We start from the raw sequence: 8,331 nt of genomic DNA on the forward strand, positions 1-8,331 counted from the left end.
ATCTATGGTTACACATACATGTGGTTACACAGGCACAACAAAAACATCTCAAATGTTATTTAAAGGAATAGGCCACCGTTTTTACATACCAAGATATGTTCTTACCTAGCCTTAGCCAAGTTAATATATTCCCGTATGGTCTTTGTCCGTGCGCTCTGTCACGCAAACGGAGCACATACGCAGCCTCTCGCACATGTCACATAGCTCCGAAAAAGCTCACGATAGAAGCTAGAAAGCTCTTTCACGTGTTCCCTATTTAAATAAAGTTACGTGAAGTGTTTTCATGCGAAGTATATTTACACAGAAATGTAGCATGTCGATTTTATAAGCAAATAAAAAGGGGTACTATATTGTTAGGCGTAATGATACAGGAGCAAAACGTCCACGCAGTAACTTCTAAAGACTTCCCCCGCTCACTTCCGTCAACAGAAGCTGCGTGACTTGTAGAGAGCCTTTTACAACAAGCAAAAAATATATTTTGGGAAAGTGCTTGCACATTCCTACCTCATGGTCGAGGTCCTGGGTCCTGTGTCGTCGTCCGGGGTGAGTTGGAAATCTGTGAAACATTACTACACTATATACTTTCTGCTTGTTATCACAGCCCGGCACGATGCACGTAAAAGGCATTGTTCACAAGTTATCGACGCTTCTTTAACTGTTCTCTGCGAGCTCTCTACAAGTCACGCAGCTTCTATTGACGGAAGTGAGCGGGGGAAGTCTTTAGGAGTTACTGCGCGGACGCTGTGCTCCTCGTATCATTACGCCTCACAATATAGTGCCCCTTTTTATTTGCTTATAAAATTGACATGTTACATTTCTGTGTAAATATACTTCGCATGAAAACACTTCACGTAACTTTATTTAAATAGGGAACACGTGGAAGAGCTTGGTAGCTTCTATCGTGAGCTTTTTCGGAGCTATATGACATGTGGGAGAGGCTGCGTATGTGCTCCGTTTGCGTGACAGAGCGCACGGACAAAGACCATACAGGAATATATTAACTTGGCTAAGGCTAGGTAAGAACATATCTTGGTATGGAAAAACGGTGGCCTATTCCTTTAACACATGGGCAATTAATGTATTAAATACCATTAATTGCCCAAGACACAGGAAGGTTCAGCCTCTATAAGCCTATGTAGATTTCCAAGAAGAAAACAATCGTAATGACTTGAACATTTTCAGTGTTAGACTGCGTTAGTGAAGCCGATGTGTGTTGTTACTACATGACAGGTCATTTTCGACAGCGATCCAGATAATGGGGAGGGAGAGGTTTACAGAGCAAGCATCATTATAGAACAATCCTTTGTTTTGCTGCAGATAAACCACTATCAATGCCTTCAATTTAGCAAGATGACATCTGCGCTTTGTTTACTCGTGCGTACATGCCCTTGCCGCTCGCTGTCTTGATGTTGAAGGAAAGGATCAGTCCAAGCAAAGCAGATGGAAAACATATGGAAGCTGAGACAATTCCCCCGTCTAAGAATGGTGCCATTTAGCTCCACACAGAACGACTGAGCGGCGATGTGTCAAACGCTGGGCCAGTCAAACCGCGCTCGCGTCGTTCAGTTGTAAATTACGTTACTCACAAGGTCACCTTCGGCAGAGGTTGGTTAGTACAGAGAAATAGGCCGAGGGAGTAATTCATCTCTCCACGTCAGAGGTATATATCACACAGTGGAAATTGCAATTCTGGCGGATGCACGAGCACAAACATACACAGATGTCAGTATTTACGAGCCCATTAAAGCGAGCATCAAAAACCTCCACTACTGGCGATATTGCAGTAAATTCTGTTGCACCCGCTGGTCCTAAAAAGTTTTGCTGCATCACTTTCAAGAGGTATCGATTTACTCATAAGAAACTTTAACAAATGACGGCCTAATCCAATATTCAGATGCAAAGACCGATGGTTGGCTGCGCTAAATCTCCGTCCTTGGTCGACTTTCAACTCCAAGACACCCTCCCCAGAAGGATACATGTCTTAGCATAATACAGGCGGCTTAAGCGTCATTGAGATGTGGTCCCTACTGCCTTAGACACATTTAAGACGTCCCTCCCCCACGGCCTCATGCCACTCCGCTGCCAGCTCTTGTGCCATATCCTCAGCTTTGGCACCAATGGCCGCTGACTCCCATTCACGCCTCCCCTCCCCCTGTAAGAAAACCACGGACCATTCGCTGTCTGAAGGCATTACATTTAGTGTCATCCTGGCAGCTGCACAAAGGTCATCCCGTTTCCCCCCAAATAAGCACTTTTTGGAGTAAATCGCATATTTATCAATCATCCTGCCGCGCTGTGCTTTATCATATTCTTGAGGAGAGAGGAAGGTCAGGTCTGAGCCAGGTCCCAGCTGGCACTAGCCCCAGAGACGACAGTGTCTGGAAGAGGGATGCGTTTTCATGCTGGATGCACAATTTGTCTTGTGTTTACTCCGCTGTCCATTTGCATCAGCCACTGTAGACCGGACTGACATGCACAGGGAGCGCTGTAACAGAATGTTTTTGGCCTTTCCTTGAGCACAGAAATCTTTATCTGCCTCACTCCCCTGTGTTTCACACCTTGCCCTGGGATTTAGTTTTTAATTTGATGACGGACTGTATAGAAAAAAAAGTGTTTCCATGATGTTTTTGCAAAGTCCATAAATCCTGACTAAAGGCCAGGGCGAGGCTCCACAGTTTTTTTGTTTTCCACTGTGAGCTAGTTTCATGATTTAACAGATATACTGTACTATATAGACGGAACCCCCCCCCCCTGTTGCACCTATTCCCATTCACTATAATTGCGTGTGTGTTGCACTTTATGGGGCAGCTTTAGGTGGGGTGCCAATTGGGCCTGAGAATTGAACCCACAATTATCTTTACCAGAGGCACTAACTCTGCCGCTGACCACCACATCCACTGCATCACTTGGTACAACTAATCATTTGATTTAATTGCCCGGACAAAAGGCAAATCTCACTCTGTAGCTAAGTGACAGTGGTTTATTGACTTCTGGTTAGAAAATGGAGCACTGTTGCATTGAGTGAAAGCAGAAAATCTTGGTGAAATCAGTCGAGACCTGTCCCACCACATCACCTCTCTGAGCAGGTAATTGAAATACAATCAGTGGAATTAACTGTGCGGATCTAGCTTTTAAACTCAAAGCATTTATTCATTTAAATGTTTTTTTTTTTGCTCGGCTTACCTGTTTTAATATGCCTGACTTCCAGAACACTATGCAGCTTGTCGGTGTATTAATAACAACTTATCTTTGACAAAAATGACTTAAAAGTGCTTGAATTATTGGAATTTGTGCTGATTTTGAGTAGGTTTGAATGGTCTTATTCCCAGTGGAACAAGAGTGACTTTTTTATTTCATTTAAACGTTTTTTTGGGCTTATTGGCAATCATATTTCAAGACAGTCCAAAATCAATTCACAATAGAATGGCATTTTTTCCACTATGTTATACACTGCAAAAAGTAATTAACTAGATTAGTATGAACATCTCAATTTGAGCATAATAATCCAAATTTTAGTTGTTTTGACTAGGTAAGTTGTTGTTGGGCATTTGTCCTAGATTATTTCACTTGTTCTGAGATGTTTCTAACTCGTTTCGATACATTTCGTCCATATTTCAGGTCATTTTCTTTGCCAATGGGGTAAGAAGATTGGTCTTATCTCATTGGCAATTTTACTTTCTTATTTCAAGCGAGATTTACCCTAGAACTGGTCTGAAATGTCCTCAAACAAGCAAAGTAAACTGGGTCCGATCAGGAAAAATGTCTAAATTAGCGAAAGATATATTTCCTCAATTCAAGTCATTTAAGCCAATGCTTGATATTTACTTTTTGCAGTGTATATATTTTTCCCCAGGAAAACATAGCTGTAACGCCTGATGAGCACCTAAATATTAGCTCATTATTAACAATGGTCTTGGGTAGAAGCAGAAGCAGTTTGATCCAATACATATGATTCATTGAGTTATTACTGGAAAGATTCTTTTAGCTTCAGATAGAAATGTGTCACTGGAATACTGAATGCATGTCCTGTTTTGTGTAACATCAAGAGCCGTCACTAACCAGCAGGTGTTTGTAGTGTTATGGCCAATCTCTGTATAATTTTCATGATATAATAAGAATATCTATCACTTGCTCGCACCACTCTCCAGCAGTATCTTGCATGTATTTGATCCTATTGAGAATAAGAACATCACACATTCTGCATATTCTTGGCTTCATCATACATGAGAATTCATTGCATAAGAACCACTGGGTTCCTTTGCAGACGTACAGCGATCACACCTGATGATGAGCAGAATGACCTGATTTCTTGCGCATCTCTCGAGACATCTCTCCGCAGATGAAGAAGCGCGGTGCATTTCGGCCCCGTCTTTTCCCCCCCCTTCACTGCTGTCACGGCTTCAATCCTGCCTTTTAGAAGTGCCCTCTTTTGGGAGCAAACCACAGAAGGTGCTAGCGGTTTAACCTTCTCACTCTCCCTATTGCTATCTGCGAGCCAACTATCTATCCGTCTCTTCTTTTGTCATCTGCTTTCCCCCATTGCGAGATAAGCACTTTTTTTTTCCCTCTCCTCCCCATCACGCAGACTTTTTTTTTTCTTTTCTTCTCAATCTCTCTTTCTTTCATTTCATCTTCCTCTCTCTCCACGTGTCTTCGCATAGTGCAAGTGCAGCTTTGGGACTTCTGATTAGGACATAGAGGCTGTAAAAGACACAAACTCAAGAACTGGGTCATCATTGTTTCTGTGTGAGGGCTTGGGAGATGAAAGAACAAGGCGAGCGGTGTGACGATATGATGGCAGCAGCAGCAGCAGCAGCAGTAGCATCGGGGAGCCACGAGACATTTCTGGGCTACGGAAATACTCGTGCAATGGGGAAGAATTGGAAATGCAAAAAGGCAGAATTTATGTAATAGGAGCTGAATAAATCATGCTCCGAGGCCCACCCCACTTGTGTGCGTGCATGCGTGTGTGCGTGTGCGTGTAAACTCTGCAAGTCAGTAATCACGCGTCGTTCCTCTGAAAGCAGCGTGCTCATGCCAAAGATGCATCACAATTGAAAGAAAAAAAAAGTGGCTACGCACACGACAGGGAAAACCTTGGCTGTCAAAAGGTAATAGTGTTTTGACAAAGACCATCATGCTGCGTTTGTGGAAATGGAGACAGCAGCATCACTATAAAAAGGGAATGATAGTGGCCTTTCCATCTATTTGTGAGGTCTACAAATAGAAAAATATATGAGAAGTCTATATTGTATAGTCTGTGACATGTTTGTGCGAGCTCTCAGTCATACGGGAGTTTTCCATCAGAGACAAAAGTTCTGAAGTGGTCATTTGTACTATAGGGAGTACTGTGAGTGCTGTGATTGTTTCGCCTCACATTCCGGGGGCTTCTTTAGGTCAGCAGAACTAATGATTTGTTTCTTTGTTTTGTCTTTGCAACTGGGGGGGTTTAACTTACAGTAATTTGTACCAACCATCTTTGGCCTGCTGCTAAGAAAAATCATTTGTCGCTAGGGGGGAGGACCGAAATGCAAATTCCACGAGACGAGACTCGAGATTGGCTTCACGAGGAGGAGACGAGATATTTACATATTTTGTAATAATAAAAAAGATTGATTTGAAGTGCGAAATCATATATAATCTAACAATTAGTAGGTATCTATTACGTGTTCCTTTGAGTACCTTTAAGCCATCTACAGTAAGTGTATTAGACATAGCCTCGTAAAATGAATGACAAAATCTGCACTATGAATCTTCTCAGGGCTACTCTTGTTTGCTGATGATATTCAGCTTTACTGCTCTTTTAAGCCCTCTGAGTTCCAGAAATTAAGCTCTCTGCTGAAATGTCTTGCGCAAGTTAAACAATGGCTCGGCGCAAATTCCCTACAACTTAACTCAGACAAAACAGAGGTGCTGGTGATCGCCCCTGATGACGCTATTCCAGGGATTCACCAGTATTTGGGCGACCTGAGTCTGTCTGCTAAAACAAGCCTTAGAAATCTAGGCGTAAACTTTGACAAAGCAATGTCCTTAGAGCATCACTCTAAACTGCTGACAAGAAACTGTTTTTACCAATTGAGAAAAATCTCTAAACTGAGATCAATTGTGTCCAGAGATGATCTCGAAATGAACAAAAAGGAGCTGTCTCGTCTTCAGCAGATACAAAACTCTGCCGCGAGGTTACTGACTCGCACAAACAGAAGGGCTCACATTACTCCCATTCTGAAAGCCCTGCATTGGCTCCCAGTCAGTTTTCGTTTCCATTTTAAAATCCTGGTGTTGACTTTCAGAACCTTGCATGGCCAGGCCCCCTCCTACATCAGAGACTTGTTGTGTCCGTATACCCCCTCTCGGAGGCTGAGGTCTCAGGATCAGAACCTCCTCATGGTCCCTCGTACTCGTTTTAAGACCAGAGGAGATCGCTCCTTCCAGGTGGTCGCGCCGACACTCTGGAACGATCTTCCGCTTTCCTTGCGGTTACTTGATAGTGTCGATGTTTTTAAGAGTAACCTGAAAACCTACTTGTTTCAGAAAGCATTTTAAATTCCAGTGGAATAGGGGTTGTTTTATGACCACGTTTTCTGTGACTGTCAATGTAAATGTACTTTGTATTTATATTTTGTATTTTTGTGAAGCACTTTGTGACTTTTGTCTGTGAAAGGTGCTATATAAATAAACATTACTTACTTACTTACTACTTACATTTGATCTTGCAAGATCTTGTTGCTTTTTAATCTCGCGGGAACTTGTGGCGCGAGATCTTGGCCCATCCCTGTTTGTCGCTGACAGAGACTTTAGAATAAAAAGTAAAACACCAGCAAGTACAGATGATAGTTTAAGAACCTGTGATGTAGCCCCTGATAACAGACAAATATATACAAATGTATTTCTGTTCTTTGGGGAGAAAAAGCACAATGGCCCTAAGGCTGTTTTAACCACAAAACTAAAACCATAGGAAATCGTTATCAGAAAGCAAATGTTTTTAAATGGAAGGTATTGCATTTATTTTGTTTACATTAAAGTTGCACTATGGAAATTCTTTGTGCATATTTGACCTTTTAGATAAACAAGCGGCAACCTCCTCTCTCTTGATACAGCAGCGTTTTTTGCCTTTTTCTGCGAACTGTATTTGTGGTTTCTGTGTTCCACACTGTTTTGCTGGATGCTTTTGTATGTCTTTGCCGTGTTTTTGTGAGGTTCAGTAGATTTTTTACTGCAGAGAGTCCATAATGGTCCTGAAGAAAGCAGCTTTTTAGTTAAAGACATTTGAACCACAAATGTCTTCTTCTGAAACACTGAAGCGGCAACAAGAGCCCCCCACACCTGCAGCACAGTGGAGGCGTCACAAGAGACGCTAAAGGAAACAGGGAAGGGACAAAGGTTATAGACTGTTGTGGAGCGGAGGGAGCTGTGCAGGAGGACGCGGAAGGAGGAGGTGGAGGAGCTGACCAGTGCAGGAAACCATGCTCTGAAACAGGGTCAAACCCAAGAGGCGATGCACCAAGGATCAGAGGAGCACTGAAGGCAGCCAGCCAGGTTTCCTAACCCTCTACCTACAAAAACATGCTGTTTTTGTAGGTAGAGGTTTTTGTAGGTAGAGGTGATAGGTGCTCAGGCATGGCTCCTGAGCACCTATCACCTCAACACAATTGTACGGTTGTACAATGAAAAATAAAGCACTTACTTACTTAGTATTTGACCTTTTAGTATTTGACCTTGTAGTGACCCAGTAATGGAAAGTAAAGCCGCTGAGTCACTAGGAGGTCAAATACGCACCAATAAAAAGTTCCATGATGCACCTTTAAGATTGGGATTCTTTTCTTCTCGTGACTTCCTCACCGCCCTCCCCTGACCGCACGTCACTGCATAACACATTCGTGGAGATGAAAGCACCCCAGTCCATTGGGCATTTCACAGAAAATGATTCATCCGTGCATGATGTGTCAGACAGAGAAAACCTGGGTTGTCAAAGGCTAATAGTATTTTGACAAAGACCATAATTTTTCCTGCTCTCTTTCACTGCTCTGTCTCTCTCCTGTCATCTTTCCTCTGTGCGTCTACGTCTTCGCCCCTTTAGCGGCTCGTCTGACGCGGCCTGTCCCACTGGCCAAGCGTTCAGCACTCATCATGTGCATCATTTCCTTCCATCTCTCCCCGGTGTGCTCCCTCTATCTCCGCCAGTTGTTCACCAAGCGCGTCCATAAAGCCCTTTATGACCCTCCCAGTGTTTGGGCTATCGGCGAACACATAGGGAGTGGTCCACACAAACGCCACAGTAATGTTTTACGATAAGTCATTAGTTCTGTCCAAGAGGTTATGTTAAACTGCCTT

The sequence above is a fragment of the Gobius niger genome, assembly GCF_951799975.1.
Source record: "Gobius niger genome assembly, chromosome: 7".
In the NCBI taxonomy this organism is placed as follows: Eukaryota; Metazoa; Chordata; class Actinopteri; order Gobiiformes; family Gobiidae; genus Gobius; species Gobius niger.